At 37.7% G+C, this 16,342-nt stretch overlaps 1 pseudogene across 1 annotated transcript; it reads left to right on the top strand.

Annotated features, from left to right (window-relative positions):
* Positions 1 to 12,309: 12,309 nt before the first annotated feature.
* LOC307190410 (disks large homolog 3-like) lies at positions 12,310 to 15,866 on the top strand (annotated as a pseudogene). The gene is made up of 4 exons: positions 12,310 to 12,654; positions 13,498 to 14,158; positions 15,220 to 15,309; positions 15,673 to 15,866. The product of its transcript is annotated as a disks large homolog 3-like (transcript).
* Positions 15,867 to 16,342: the final 476 nt, after the last annotated feature.

The raw sequence follows: 16,342 nt of genomic DNA on the forward strand, positions 1-16,342 counted from the left end.
TAGAAGTGAATGGTGTGTGACATTCTTTGTTTTGCAAGGGCTTAAGCCTTTTAAAATAATTTTGGGACTTTAAAGGTATATACTGTCAATTGTTTCCAAAAAAGTGGTATTAATTTGCTTTTTCACCAGCCATGGATGTGAGGAGGAGCGATGAAGAGGTTTAAAAAGTTGGTTGTGGCCAAATCCACTTTCTGAGTAGCCTAGCATTATCATAACATTGCACTGTTTATCAGTAAGCTAACTCATTTAAATGGCTTTAATGTTTATTGTCAGTTTTTTTCAACTATAGCATTTTACAATCAGAAAATAATAAATGCTTATAATAGATAATTTGAAAATATAGAAATGTATGAAAAATAAATCAACAATAATTCTACTTCTCAGCAATAAGTATTGAGATCACTAAAATAACTGATAAAATTATTTCCAGTGGTTCCCCCCTCCCCCCAGGCAAGTATTGGTATGAATGTTAAAAAAAAAAAAACAGAACTGGAGTCATAGTGTCTACAGAAGTTTAAATTATTCTTAGTAAGAAAAGAAAGTATAGAGACAGTGCATTCCACTTCACCCCCAACACTTCATGTCCATTCCCACACTCCAGTGCTGACTACCAGGAACTGTTCAAGAAACTTTGTGGTGGTAACACACATAATTTATATAGCCTTTAAATCCAGCTCCCACCTCCCTACCCCCCAACACACACGAACTATTACATAGTATCTTGAGATTTTTCCCATGCTATGAAAGCAGTGCTGTAGAATAGCTGAAAGTGGGAAGTGGACCTTTGGAGTCAGACTGGGATTCAAATCTGAGCTCTGCAATATAGTGCCTAAAAGACTTTAATCATTTCAGGAAATCTGTCTAGACTTCAATTTTCTCTTCTGTCAAATGTAAATCATAATAATTCTTTAGAGATCATGTAAATGTTGTTAGTGTTAAAAGCATGGAAATCAATCAAAGTGTGGAAATCACTTGTAAAGCTCTTTAGTGCATTGCCTTGTGCATGGTAGGTGCTCAGTAAATGAAAACTATTTTTACTTTGAAATGTTCTACAGAAATAGCATGACCAAATGGTATTCAATCCTACTGCCACAAATACCAATATTTTCTTAGATGACATAGGCATTCTTTGTTGTTGCACATAGATGTGGCTTCCAATATTTTTCTTTTGTAAATAATAATATGATTAACATCCTTATATACAAATATTTGTATCTCCTTTTTTCTCAGCTTAGATCCTTGAAAGTGGAATTTCTATGTAAAATAATATGAACAAATTTAAGATGAAATATACACCTATGCTACTTTCCAGATAGATTATACAAATTTACACTCCCAACAGCAATAGATGAAAGTCCTAGGTTCAGAGCATCCTTCCAGCCTTAAATACTGTAACTTCTAATAATTTTGCTTTCTTTTGTTTTGTGAATTCACTCCTCATATCCTTTGCTCATTTATCTTTTGGAGAACTAAAGATTTTTATTTTGGTTTTGAATAGATTTTTATAATTTTAAAATATTAAAATAGACATTTTTGAAATATTTATTTCATAGTTGACCTTTCTATTTATCATTTTTTGATAGTAGAGCAATATTTAATTTTTATGCAATCAAATTTATGCATATTTTCCTTTGTGTTTTTTTTTTTCCCAGTGCTTTTATACTTAGGACCGTTGAATCAACTACTCCCGTAATACTGTGTATGCACACACATGTATACCTACTCTGGTTTATTTCTGGGCTTTCTATTCAATTCTATTAAATTATTATCTGCTCTGTTTCACTTATTATTTCACCTGTTTTCCTTAATTTTATTTGTTCTTTTTTCTTTTTTTAAGGTTAAAAGCCTTAATTTCTTTTTTTCCCCTTGTTCACAGATGAAATAATTTAAGGCTATAAATTTGCCCTTGCATACTTTAGCTCCATTTCATAAATTATGTAGTCTTATCATTCTGCTATTTTACTGAATAGCCTAAAGTTGTGGTTATGTATATATTTTCATATCACATATCACAAGAATCTGAGGACTAGATATTTAAGTATTTGAAATTTGCAGTGGTAACATAGCTTTTAAATATTATAACATACACATTTTATACAAAAGATTAGATGGTAACAATATGAATACCAATTTTGTTGGAGCACAACATCATGGCACAAACTGTTCTTATCAGATTAAGAAATTTATGAAGCAGAAATGTACTTGGGCTTAGTTATGGTGCACGTACAATTTTATTTACTTATGCTGTGATGGTGTAAGAATTACATTAGAAATCTGATCGTCAAAATTTGCAAATATTTTTTACATGGAATAACAACTGAATTCTTTTTTGTGGTGAAGCCTATGTTGAATCAAAAAGAAAGAAAGAAAAAAAAGACCTAATCATAGCAGTACCTGTTTTTCTTTTTGCTTCCCTGCATCAATCACATTTTTAGAAATGTCCTGAATTTATTTCACTACTTTGTAAACCAGTATCAATGCCCTACAATAGTGTTGCATATTTTGTAAGTGATTCTTCCAAAATTTGGTTAGTTTTTTTCAAAATAAGCTGAACATCTTTAACAGAAACAGTTTATAAATTTGGATTACCAGAAACCCTTCAGCTTTTGAAGTCCTTTGAAAATTGCAATTTAAAAAAACAAAGATTACAAACAAGAATACATTGAAATTTATCCCTACAAAACAAAGGAGGAAATAAAATATAAATAATCAGAGAAACTAGAAATGATAATTTTGTATATTAAAAAACATAGGTTTATGTTTATACTCTTCAGCATGTGTGAGCTTTGTGAAGAATACAACTTTTCATAGTGTTACCCATATTTGAATTTCCATATAGACTGCAATCCTGATGGAAATAATTTATTAAATTCTCATATCAAATTTGGAAAGTACTTTTTCTTATAATAAATTCTTACTTATTTGTTTTTACTGTTTAAATTCCCACCTAAGAGGGTGTCCTTATTAGTTTCAACAGCATCATAAAATGAGAGGTGAGAATTGTACATGTTTTGTGCCCCACCTCACATTCTCTTGGCCCATCATTTTACTCTACTCATTGTGGATATAACCTAATGTCTCATTTCAAATGAATCACATACTTTTCGTTCTCTATTCCCAGATTTCTCTGCTGCTAGTATGTATTATAAAATGTCCAAGAGAATCCAGTCAGCCCTTCTGATGCTTACCAAACCTGAAAGTGGTAGGAATAAACATGTAATGGTGCAGCCCTGACCAAGTGTTGGATGGGGACTAGTGGGTAAGTGCACCTGAGTCTGTGTCTCAAGTGGACAAATCTGAAATGTATCCTATGAGGCTTCTTAGAGGGATTGAGGCCAACTATTTACTGCAATAATCATACTGCTCAATAAGATATCCTAGGATTCAATTTTCTTTCTCTCCTTCTCTTTGCAGTTTCCCACTCCTCCTCTTTGAGGTGACTTCCTAAAATAGACTGTCTATTAATAAGCTTTTGTCTCCAGCTCTGCTTTTGGAGAGGACCCATACTGAAACAAATTGAAATATGTTGAAATGTGTGCATTCTCACTGAATACCTTTTCTTAAAAAAATTAAACCTTCAAAAATGAAATTCATCATATCTCAGAATTTTATGGACTACATGCTCTATTAATAGAAAAAGAAAAGATAATTTTACAGGCTGTAAGTTTGAAGATGTTGTCAATTAGGAAGAATGATTTCCTTGTGCAATAATTGCTGGCATTTCCATCAAATTACAGTTTTACATTACATCATCTAAAATGCAAGCCTTTCCAAACAATTTCAATTTTCATTAAACTTTGACAACTTAGATGATGCATGTGAGCGCTAAATGACTTATTTTGCTTAGATTTGAATAAACTAATCAAAATTGTAAAATTTGTTGCTAAGTCATTTATTTGTAGCCATCTTTTATGTCATCTTATAAATACAGAAATATGTCATCTTATAAATACAGAAATAATCACGAAGACTTACAGTTTCTAAGTTCAAAAATTTTATATGCATGGTCCTAATATTGGAGTATTCTAGACTACATTTTTTTCCAAGAAGAAATCCCAGTTTAGAGATAGTTTCTTTTATATCTTCCTTGCTTCAAAATTAGAAACTTTTATGCAGTTTGTTATAGTATATAACAAAGATGTTTTCAAAGAACATCAAGACAAACAAATCCACTTTATATATCTAACTAAAATGTAAAATCCTTGAAAGCAGAGCTTTTTGTCTATTTATTCACTACCATATCCTGAATGCTTAGAACAATGACGGACACAAGATATGCACTCAGTATATATATATATATATATATATTTTCTTTTTTTTGAATTTAATTTATTTTTTTATACAGCAGGTCCTTATTAGGCATCAATTTTATACACATCAGTGTATACATGTCAATCCCAATCGCCCAATCCAGCACACCCCCATCCCCACCTCCCCCACCGCTTTCCCCCCTTGGTGTCCATACGTTTGTTCTCTACATCTGTGTCTCAATTTCTGCCCTGCAAACCAGTTCATCTGTCCCATTTTTCTAGGTTCCACATGTATGCGTTAATATACGATATTTGTTTTTCTCTTTCTGACTTACTTCACTCTCTATGACAGTCTCTAGATTCATCCATGTCTCTAAAAATGACCCAACTTTGTTCCTTTTTATGGCTGGCACTCAGTATATATTTATTAAATAAATTGAATGAATGAACTGATATGTACTCAGTAGAAAGGAGCTAAAAGGTGGTAAATTCATAATTAATTTGTAGCTGATGTTTTTCTTTAGTTTGTAGAATTTGGAGCAAAATTGAACAAATTTAAATATAGAAATTAATTTAGAGATATTTATATTACAATTAACAAAACAAAATTAGACTCCAGAAAATATATAAATTAAAAAGTCCATGTAAATTGAAAAGTCAGTTTGCATGAAGGCAGAAGAAGGAATACTTTTAAATGTTAAGGGTTAAGTTGAAATTTATTATTTTTTAAAAGGTAAAGTAACTTTTTAAAAAACCAAGTTGAAATTTATTATTATTTTTAAAGACTATGGATAATTACAGGTTCAGTAAGTATTGCAAAGCTTAAACATTGTTATAAAGTATAAATTTTTTCCACAAGATGGCAGCAAATATTTATTTTAGAATAATTAGACAACCTCTGCCATCATACAAAATGATGTACATCTTTAAAAGCTATAATGTATAAGGAATGTGGGGCATATTTTCTCTTATTCCTTGGAGGTACCACTTCATCAGGAAGGTTTTCTCATTGGTGGCTAGAGTTTCTGTGATTCCTTATACTTGCCTCCTTTCTTTTAAATGCTCCACCTCCATTTCACTTTTCATATACTTCCAGATTAACCTTAAATTACAAATCTGAACATGTCACTCATTAACTAAAAAAAAAAAAATCAATAATTCCCTAAACCATACAAAATAAAGAATAATTCTTTTAGTTTATTCACTCAATCAACTCAGTAGCTATATTCTATTTACAAAGCACTATGATAGGCCCTAGGAGAATAAACAAGATAATACATGGAGCTTTCCAGTTTGGGAATTACAAATATGTAAAGATATAGGAGATTGGTTCAAGATGGTGGAGTAGAAGGATGTGCGATCACTCACTCTTGCGAAAGCACCAAAATCACAACTGCTGAACAATCATCAACAGGAAGACACTGGAACTCACCAAAAAAGATACTCCATATCCAAAGACAAAGGAGAAGCCAAAATGAGATGGTAGGAGGGGCTCAATCACAATAAAGTCAAATCCCATAACTGCTGGGTGGGTGACTCACAAACTGGAGAACACTTGCACCACAGAAGTCCACCCACTAGAGTGAAGGTTCTGAGCCCCACGTGAGGCTTCCCAACCTGGGGATCTGGCAACAGGAGGAGGAATTCCCAGATTATCAGACTTTGAAGCCTAGCATGATTTGATTGCAGGACTTCAATAGGACTGGGGGAAACAGAGACTCCACTCTTGGAGGGCACACACAAAGTAGTGTGTGCATCGGGACCCAGTGGAAGGAACAGTGACCCCGTAGGACACTGAACCAGACCTATCTTCTAGTGTTGGAGGGTCTCCTGCAGAGGCAGGGGGTGGCTGTGTCTCACCATGAGGACAAGCACACTGACAGCAGAAGTTATGAGAAGGACTCCTTGGCGTGAGCCCTCCCAGAGTCTGCCATTAGCTCCACCAAAGAGCCAGGTAGGCTCCAGTGTTGGGTTACCTCAGGCCAAACAACCAACAGGGATGGACTTAGCCCCACACATCAGCAGACAAGCAGATTAAAGTTTTACTAAGCTCTGCCCACCAGAGCAACACCCAGCTCTACCCACCACCAGTCCCTCCCATCAGGAAACTTGCACAAGCCTCTTGGATAGCCTCATCCACCAGAGGGCAGAAAGCAGAAGCAAGAATAACTACAGTCCTGGAGGCTGTGGAACCAAAACCACATTCACAGAAATATAGACAAGATGAAAGGCAGAGGACTATGTATCAGATGAAGGAACAAGATAAATCCCCAGAAAAACAACTAAATGAAGTGGAGATAGGCAACATTCCAGAAAAAGAATTCAGAATAATGCTAGTGAAGATGATACGGAACATTGGAAAAAGAATGGAGGCAAAGATTCAGAAGATGCAAGAACTGTTTAACAGAGACCTAAAAGAATTAAAGAACAAACACCTAGAAGAATTAAAAAACAAACAAACAGAGATGAACAATACAATAACTGAAATGAAAACTATACTAGAAGTAATCAGAAGCAGAATAACTGAGGCAGAAGAACAGATAAGTGACCTGGAAGACAGAATGGTGGAATTCACTGCCACAGAACTGAATAAAGAAAAAAGAATGAAAAGAAATGAAGACAGCGTAAGATACCTCTTAGGCAACATTAAACGCAACAACATTTGCATTATAAGGGTCCCAGAAGAAGAAGAGAGAGAGAAAGGACCCGAGAAAATATTTGAAGAGATTATAGTCAAAAACTTCCCTAAAATGGGAAAGGAAATAGCCACCCAAGTCCAAGAAGTGCAGAGAGTCCCAGACAGGATAAACCCAAGGAGAAACACGTCACGACACATAGTAATCAAATTGACAAATATTAAAAACAAAGAAAAATTATTGAAAGCAACAAGGGAAAAATGACAAATAGCATACAAGGGAACTCCCATAACGTTAACAGCTGACTTCTCAGCAGAAACTCTACAAGCCAGAAGGGAGTGGCATGATATATTTAAAGTGATGACAAGGAAGAAGCTACAATCAAGATTACTCTTCCCGACAAGGATATCATTCAGATTCAACAGAGAAATCAAAAGTTTTACAGACAAGCAAAAGCTAAGAGATTTCAGCACCACCAAACCAACTGTACAACAAATGCTAAAGGAACTTCTCTTAAGTGGGAAACACAAGAGAAGAAAAGGACCTGCAAAAACAAACCCATAGCAATTAAGAAAATGGTAATAGGAACGTACATATTGATAATTACCTTAAACATGAATGGATTAAATGCTCCAACCAAAAGACACAGGCTCACTGAATGGATACAAAAACAGGACCCATATATATGCTGTCTACAAAAGGCCCACCTCAGACCTAAGGATACGTACAGGCTGAAACTGAGGGGATGGAAAAGATATTCCATGCAAATGGAAATCAAAAGAAAGCTGGAGTAGCAATACTCATATCAGATAAAATAGACTTTAAAATAAAGAATGTTACAAGAGACAAGGAAGGACACTACATAATGATCAAGGGATCAATCCAAGAAGAAGATATAACAATTATAAATATATATGTACCCAACATAGGAGCACCTCAATACATAAGGCAACTGCTAACAGCTATAAAAGAGGAAATCGACAGTAATACAATAATAGTGGGGGACTTTAACACCTCACTTACACCAATGGACAGATCATCAAAACAGAAAATTATTAAGGAAACACAAGCTATAAATGGCACAATAGACCAGATAGATTTAATTGATATTTTTAGGACATTCCATCCAAAAACAGCAGATTACACTTTCTTCTCAAGTGCACATGGAACATTCTCCAGGATCGATCACATCTTGGGACACAAATCAAGCCTCAGTAAATTTAAGAAAATTGAAATCATAGCAAGCATCTTTTCTGACCACAACACTATGAGATTAGAAATCAATTACAGTGAAAAAAAGGTAAAAAACACAAACACATGGAGGCTAAACAATACGTTACTAAATAACCAAGAGATCACTGAAGAAATCAAAGAGGAAATCAAAAATACCTAGAGACAAATGACAGTGAAAACATGATAACCCAAAACCTATGGGATGCAGCGAAAGCAGTTCTACGAGGGAAGTTTATAGCAGTAAAAGCCTACCTCAAGAAAAAAGAAAAATCTCAATCTAACCTTAAAGTAAAGGAACTAGAGAAAGAAGAACAAACAAAACCCAAAGTTAGTAGAACGAAAGAAATCATAAAGATCAGAGCACAAATAAATGAAATAGAAACAAAGAAAACAATAGCAAAAATCAATAAAACTAAAGCTGGTTCTTTGAGAAGATAAACAAAATTGATAAACCATTAGCCAGAGTCATCAAGAAAAAGAGGGAGAGAACTCAAATCAATGAAATTAGAAATGAAAAAGGAGAAGTTACAACAGACACCACAGAAATACAAAGCATCCTAAGAGATTACTACAAGCAACTCTATGCCAATGAAATGGACAACCTGGGATAAATGGACAAATTCTTAGAAAGCTATATCCTTCCAAACCTGAAGCAGGAGGAAATACACAATATGACCAGACCAGTCACAAGTAATGAAATTGAAACTGTGATTAAAAATCTTCCAGCAAACAGAAGTCCAGGACCAGATGGCTTCACTGGTGAATTCTATCAAACATTTAGAGAAGAGCTAACATCCGACCTTCTCAAACTCTTCCAAAAATTTGCAGAGGAAGGAACACTCCCAAACTCATTCTATGAGGCTACCATCATCCTGATACCAAAACCAGACAAAGATAGTACAAAAAAAATTACAGACCAATATCACTGATGAATATAGATGCAAAAAATCCTCAACAAAATATTAGCAAACAGAATAAACACATTAAAAGGATCATACACCATGATCAAGTGGGATTTATCCCAGGGATGCAAGGATTCTTTAATATACACAAATCAATCAATGTGATACACCATATTAACAAATTGAAGAAGAAAAAGCATATGATCATTTCAATAGATGCAGAAAAAGCTTTTGACAAAATTCAACACCAATTTATGATAAAAACTCTCCAGAAAGTGAGCATAGAGGGAACCTACCTCAACTTAATAAAGTCCATATACGACAAACACACAGCAAACATCATTCTCAATGGTGAAAAACTGAAAGCATTTCCTCTAAGATCAGGAGCAAGACAAGGATGTCTACTCTCACCACTATTATTCAACATAGTTTTGGAAGTCCTAGCCACCTCAATCAGAGAAGAAAAAGAAATAAAAGGAATACAAATTGAAAAGAAGAAGTAAAACTGTCACTGTTTGCAGATGACATGATACTATACATAGAGAATCCTAAAGATGCCACCAGAAAACTACTAGAGCTAATCAATGAATTTGGTAAAGTTTCAGGATACAAAATTAATGCACAGAAATCTCTTGCATTCCTATACACTAATGATGAAAAATCTGAACAGGAAATTAAGGAAACACTCCCATTTACCACTGCAACAAGAAGAATAAAATATCTAGGAATAAACCTACCTAGGGAGACAAAAGACCTGTATGCTGAAAACTATAAGACACTCATGAAAGTAATTAAAAATGAAACAAATAGATGGAGAGATATACCATGTTCTTGGATAGGAAGAATTAACATTCTAAAAATGACTATAAAGCAATTTACAGATTCAATGCAATCCGTATCAAATTATTAATGGCATTTTTTACAGAATTAGAACAAAAAATCTTAAAATTTTTTATGGAGACACAAAAACCCTGAATAGCCAAAGCAGTCTTAAGGGAAAAAAACGGAGCTGCAGGAATCAGACTCCCTGACTTCAGACTATACTACAAGGCTACCTTAATCAAGACAGTATGGTACTGGCACAAAAATGGAAGTATAGATCAGTGGAACAGGATAGAAAGCCCGGAGATAACCCCACGCACCTATGGTCACCTTATTTTTGATAAAGGAGGCAAGAATATACAATGGAGAAAAGACAGCCTCTTCAATAAGTGGTGCTGGGAAAACTGGACAGCTACATGTAAAAGAATGAAATTAGAATACTCCCTAACACCATACACAAAAATAAACTCAAAATGGATTAGAGACCTAAATGTAAGTCTGGACAGTATAAAACGCTTAGGGGAAAACATAGGAAGAACACTCTTTGATATAAATCACACCAAGATCTTTTTTGATCCACCTCCTAGAGTAATAGAAATAAAAACAAAAATAAACAAATTGAACCTGATGAAAGTTAAAAGCTTTTGCACAGCAAGGGAAACTACAAACAAGACGAAAAAACAACCCTCAGAATGGGAGAAAATATTTGCTAATGAATCAACGGACAAAGGATTAATCTCCAAAGTATATAAACAGCTCATGCAGCTCGATATTAAAAAAACCAAACAATCCAATCCAAAAATGGGCAGAAGACCTAAATAGACATTTCTCCAAAGAAGACATACAGATGGCCAAGAAGCACATGAAAAGCTGCTCAACATCAGTAATTATTAGAGAAATGCAAATAAAACTACAATGAGGTATCACCTCACACCAGTTAGAATGGGCATCATCAGAAAATCTACAAACAACAAATGCTGGAGAAGGTGTAGAGAAAAGAGAACCCTCTTGCACTGTTTGTGGGAACGTAAATTGATACAGCCACTATGGAGAAAAGCATGGAGTTTCCTTAAAAAACTAAAAATAGAATTACCATATGACCCAGCAATCCCACTACTGGGCATATACCCAGAGAAAACCATAATTCAAAAAGACACATGCACCCTAATGTTCATTGCAGCACTATTTACAATAGCCAGGTCATGGAAGCAACCTAAATGCCCATCAAGAGATGAATGGATAAAGAAGATGTGGTACATATACACAATGGAATATTACTCAGCCATAAAAAAAGAATGAAATTGGGTCATTTGTAGAGATGTGGATGGATCTAGAGACTGTCTTACAGAGTGAAGTAAGTCAGAAAGAGAAAAACAAATATCGTATATTAATGCATAGATGTGGAACTAGAAAAATCGTACAGATGAAACAGTTTGTAGGGCAGAAATATTGACACAGATGTAGAGAACAAATATATGGACACCATGGGGGGAAAATGGTGGGCATGGGGGTAGGGCTCGTGTGATGAATTGGGTGATTGGGATTGACATGTATACACTAATATGTATAAAATGGATAACTAATAAAAACCTGCTGTATAAAAAAGTAAGTAAAATAAAATTTAAAAAAAGAGAATAAAATAAAGATATAGCTGCAGCAAAGTACTCACCTAGAGAAAAGTATGATTTGGGTACTGTTGAGGCACAGAAGAAAGATGGGGGAGTGAGTTGAGTGTGACTATGGTCATCCTGATCTGTAATTCAGGGGAAAAAATTGGGGCTTGAGGGAATAATTAATATACAAGTATAATTAAACAGCACATAAATATTGGTGAATTTTTAATTGTCTCTCCAATTTTAAAATGTATACATGATAATTGCAAAAGCATTAAAAAACTATAGAAATGATTAATGTGAAATTCACCCAGAATATCTCCATTGCCTACTAACATTTTGATACATATATATATATATATATATATATATATATATATATTTAGACCTAGCTTACACAGACACAACTCGTACTTGCATACTCTTAAATATTTATATATACAAATATATCATAAATGGGTCATAATACATATTCTGTTTTTGTAACTGCAATTCACTTAATGGTAAGTCACGAAGGGGGACCTGGAGGGGACAGCAAATGAGACTAAAAAAAAGTGGTCAGGAAGCAATATAAGAATGGGGAGAGAGGCAGAGGGTGGCGGGCTCCTCTCCTTCCTCCTCCCCCCACCCTGCCTCGTGTGCTTAGGCAACTCCTCCTCCTCCCTCCCCCTCCTCCTATCCCCCTCCCCCTCCTCCTCCCCTCCCCCGACATGCCCCACTTTAGGTCCGTGGTCTTCCGTGAGAGACAGAGGGGCCGGCCTGAGCTGACACTTTCTCAGCACTAGACCTGGACTCCCACCTGGCACCAGAATACAGTCGCTTTGAATCGAAGATACATGACTTGCAAGAGCAAATGATGAACAGCAGCATGAGCTCTGGGTCTGGGTTGGTCCCTGCAAACGAGTGAGAAGAGGTCCTTGTATGTCAGGGCCTTGTTTAATTATGACCAGACTTGGGACCGCTGCCTGCCAAGCCAAGGCCTCAGCTTCTCCTTTGGTGACATTCTACTGTCATTAACGCCTCTGATGATGAGTGGTGGCAGGTGAGACTGGTGACCCCACACGGAGAAAGTGAGCAAATCAGTAAGAAGTAAGAAGAGGGTGGAAAAGAAAGAAAGGGCTCTACTGAAAACCGTGAAGTTTCATGCCAGGAGGGGGATGATTGTGTGTAGCAGGTCCATCAGCCACTATGGAGAACAGTGTGGAGGTTCTTTAAAAAACTAAAAATAGAACTGCCGTAGACCCAGAAATCCCACTACTGGGCATATACCCTGAGAAAACCATAATTCAAATAGAGTCATGTACCACAATGTTCATTGCAACACTATTTACAATAGCCAGGGCATGGAAGCAACCTAAGTGTCCGTTGACAGATGAATGGATAAAGAAGATGTGGCACATATATACAATGGAATATTACTCAGCCATAAAAAGAAACGAAATTGAGTTATTTATAGTGAGGTGGATAGACCTAGAGACTGTCTTACAGAGTGAAGTAAGTCAGAAAGAGAAAAACAAATACCATATGCTAACAAATATGTATGGAATCTAAAAAGAAAAAAAAATAGTTCTGAAGAACCTAGGGGCAGGACAGGAATAAAGACACAGATGTAGAAAATGGACTTGAGGACACAGTGAGGGGGAAGGGTAAGCTGGGACGAAGTGAGGGAGTGGCATGGACATATATACGCTACCAAATGTAAAATAAATAGCTAGTGGGAAGCAGCCACATAGCACAGGGAGGTCAGCTCGGTGCTTTGTGACCACCTAGAGGGGTGGGATGGGGAGGGTGGGAGGAAGACACAAGAGGAAGGGGATATGGGGATATATGTATATGTATAGCTGATTCACTTTGTTATACAGCAGAAACTAACATACCATTGTAAAGCAATTATACTCCAATAAAGATGTCAAAAAAACAAAACAAAACATAAAAAGAGTTTCCGCCTCTCTCAAAAGTTTTCATTTTACAAGAGCAAAGAAAACATGGTATAGGAGAGCAGCGTACAGTAACAGGGAGTGACGTCCAACACCAGTGACAGTGAAAGCAGTTCCAAAGGACAGGAGGATGCTATTTTGTCATATGAGCCAGTGACACAGCAAGAAATTCACTATGCAAGGCCTGTCATCATCCTGGGCCCAATGAAGGACAGAGTCAACGATGACCTGATTTCGGAGTTCCCGCATAAATTTGGATTTTGTGTACAACATACTATCTGGCCTCAGCGTGATGATGAAGTGGATTGGCAAGACTACCACTTTGTGGTCTCCTGAGAACAGATGGAGAAGGATATTCAGGACAAGTTCATTGAGGCAGGCCAATTCAATGATCATCTCTATGGGACCAGCATCTAGTCAGTGAAGGGAGTTGGGGAGAGGGGCAAGCACTGCATCTTAGATGTTTCTGGCAATGCTATCAAGAGGCTGCAGCAGTCACAACTTTATCCCACTGCCATTTTCATCAAGCCCAAGTCCATTGAAGTGCTTATGGAAATGAACTGACGGCAGAGGTATGAACAAGCAAATAAGACCTATGACAAAGCCATGGAACTGGAGCAGGAGTTTGAAGAATACTTCACAGCCATTGTACAGGGTGACTCACTGGAAGAGATTTAAAACAAAATCAAAGAAATCATTGAGGACCAGTCTGGGCACTACATTTGGGTCCCTCCCCTGAAAAACTCCGAAGAATCCCCTCCAACCGTTCTATTGTGAACAGAAGAAATCAACTCCCCCTCCCCTCCTCCCTCTTCATTCCTGTCTCCATGGGGAGAACAAACGACTACTGTTCTTGTCCCCTTTTCTAGATATATCCAAAAAATTGAGTTTTCTAGTCCTGTTCTGTTTTTTTTTAATTTTTGTTTTGTTTTAGTTTATTTTGGGGGATGATGCCATCTTACTCATCATGTGACTGTGCCCATTCCTGCATGGACCTTTCCCAAGCACTAGCACAAGTGCAAATCCATCAGAGTCATTGTTTGCATAAAACCAAGCTGAAGCGAAGAGAAGAGAGGAGGACTGATGAAAAGACAGACTGGACTGCTGTGCGGCTTATGAAGTGAGCCCCATGCACCCTGCGAGGAGAGGCTCCCAGGCTTTGCTACGATCTGTACACTGCCTTGAGGCTTGGGATGGCGTGGTCATGGCGATAGAAAGTATCATATATATATATATAAAATTTATAGAAATATATAGAAATTATATATATTATATACTCATATAGTTTATTATATATTTACACACATTTGGACTAGAAAATCTATGGAGATATCATCAATGGTACTGTGTTATTAGAGAAATGCTTTAATTTTCATATTCCAATCAGATGACATCTTATATCTCAACTGGTTGGGGAGGGAGTGAAAGTGGTAGTTAAGTGCTGTACGGAGGGCACCTGCATTGGTCATTCTTTTGAGACCTGGGCTTTTCTTTAGGAGGGGTCAGCTGGAGGATGGTGAGAAAGGGCTTTTGCCCGGGGGCCAGAGGCTTGGAGCTGTGACCCTAGAGCCAATGCTGCCCTTGGGGCACAGTCAGGCCCGCAAGTGGAGAGTGAGAGAATGGCTAAGCGTGCTCCCACGGTATTAAATTGCCGATTGTTTTATGCCACCTGATGTGTCTGCATGAAAGGTTTCCTTTTTGTTCATTTTTAAGCTGCTCTTAAACCAAAACCATGTTGTGCTACTGTGTCAGCATCTTCATTCTTCCAAATTTTACTTTTACTATTTAAGTGAATGTGTAGAATCCAATTTGACCATGTTCTAAAGGCTCAAGATGTTCTGGAGGAGCCGGGCCTCGTGATAGATTAGGCAACCCGGGCTTGGCCATCCTGTCAGCGGAAAGGCAAGTGGGGGCAGGTGAGAATCGACAGGAGCTGGGCCTCCTATTGTAACGTGTCCCTTCACTCACCTGCCAGGGACATGCTGGGCTCAGCTGAGGCCCTGTCATGGGGCCCACTGGCAGGGACGGAGAGTCACTTGCCTTCCAGCTCTGCGCAGAGACAGTGGGATGGCCCTGAGCTTGGCCAGCCGCGTAATGAAAAGTTTGATTTGGGTTTTTTTCGCAGCTGCTTCATATGCCCTACCTACCCCAATCCCTCACCAACAGCTGGTAGCTTACTATTTCTTCAAGAAGAAAGTAGACTTTAATGCTGTCAATTTGAGCTGTAGAGCTGAGATTCACTTACTGTTGAGATGTGAAAACTTGTTGCTTTTTCCCAGAGTCAGATGGCGGTGATTGTGGTCAAGAAGGTTTTTCTCTGACCACAAATGCAGGCGGCAGGTGTGGCCCGGGCCCCGCCCCACCATGCTCCTTTGAAGCCACCATGCCTCCCTCAGCTCCACGCTGGAAGCACGACCCAGGGGAGAAGAGTGTGAACATGCTTGGCCCCAGGGTTGAGCCTGTTGCTTCCTAGCCCACTGTGTTACAACTGGTGCAAAGGATACATGTTGAAGATGCTTTGAGTGCTACCAGCCAGATTTAGGAAGTCTGTTAACAGTTCTCCTACCAGCATGATGAGGCTAACTGTAAAGTGTGGAGCCCAGAATGTGAGTAAAGAAAGGGCAGCAGCGGGCTTCCCTGGTGGCGCAGTGATTGAGAGTCCGCCTGCCGATGCAGGGGACACGGGTTCTTGCCCCGGTCCGGGAAGATCCCACACGCCACGGAGCGGCTGGGCCCGTGAGCCATGGCCACTGAGCCTGCGCGTCCGGAGCCTGTGCTCCGCAGCGGGAGAGGCCACAACAGTGAGAGGCCCGCGTACCGCAAAAAAAAAAAAAAAAAAAAAAAGGCAGCAGCTTTACCCGCGCAGTACACTGGATTGGAGGCAAGAGGAGTAAAATGGTGTCCGATTATGACTCTGGTGAGGAGGGAGTGAGCTGGGAGTGTTGTTGA

This window comes from Stenella coeruleoalba, assembly GCF_951394435.1.
Source record: "Stenella coeruleoalba genome assembly, chromosome: 8".
NCBI lineage: Eukaryota > Metazoa > Chordata > Mammalia > Artiodactyla > Delphinidae > Stenella > Stenella coeruleoalba.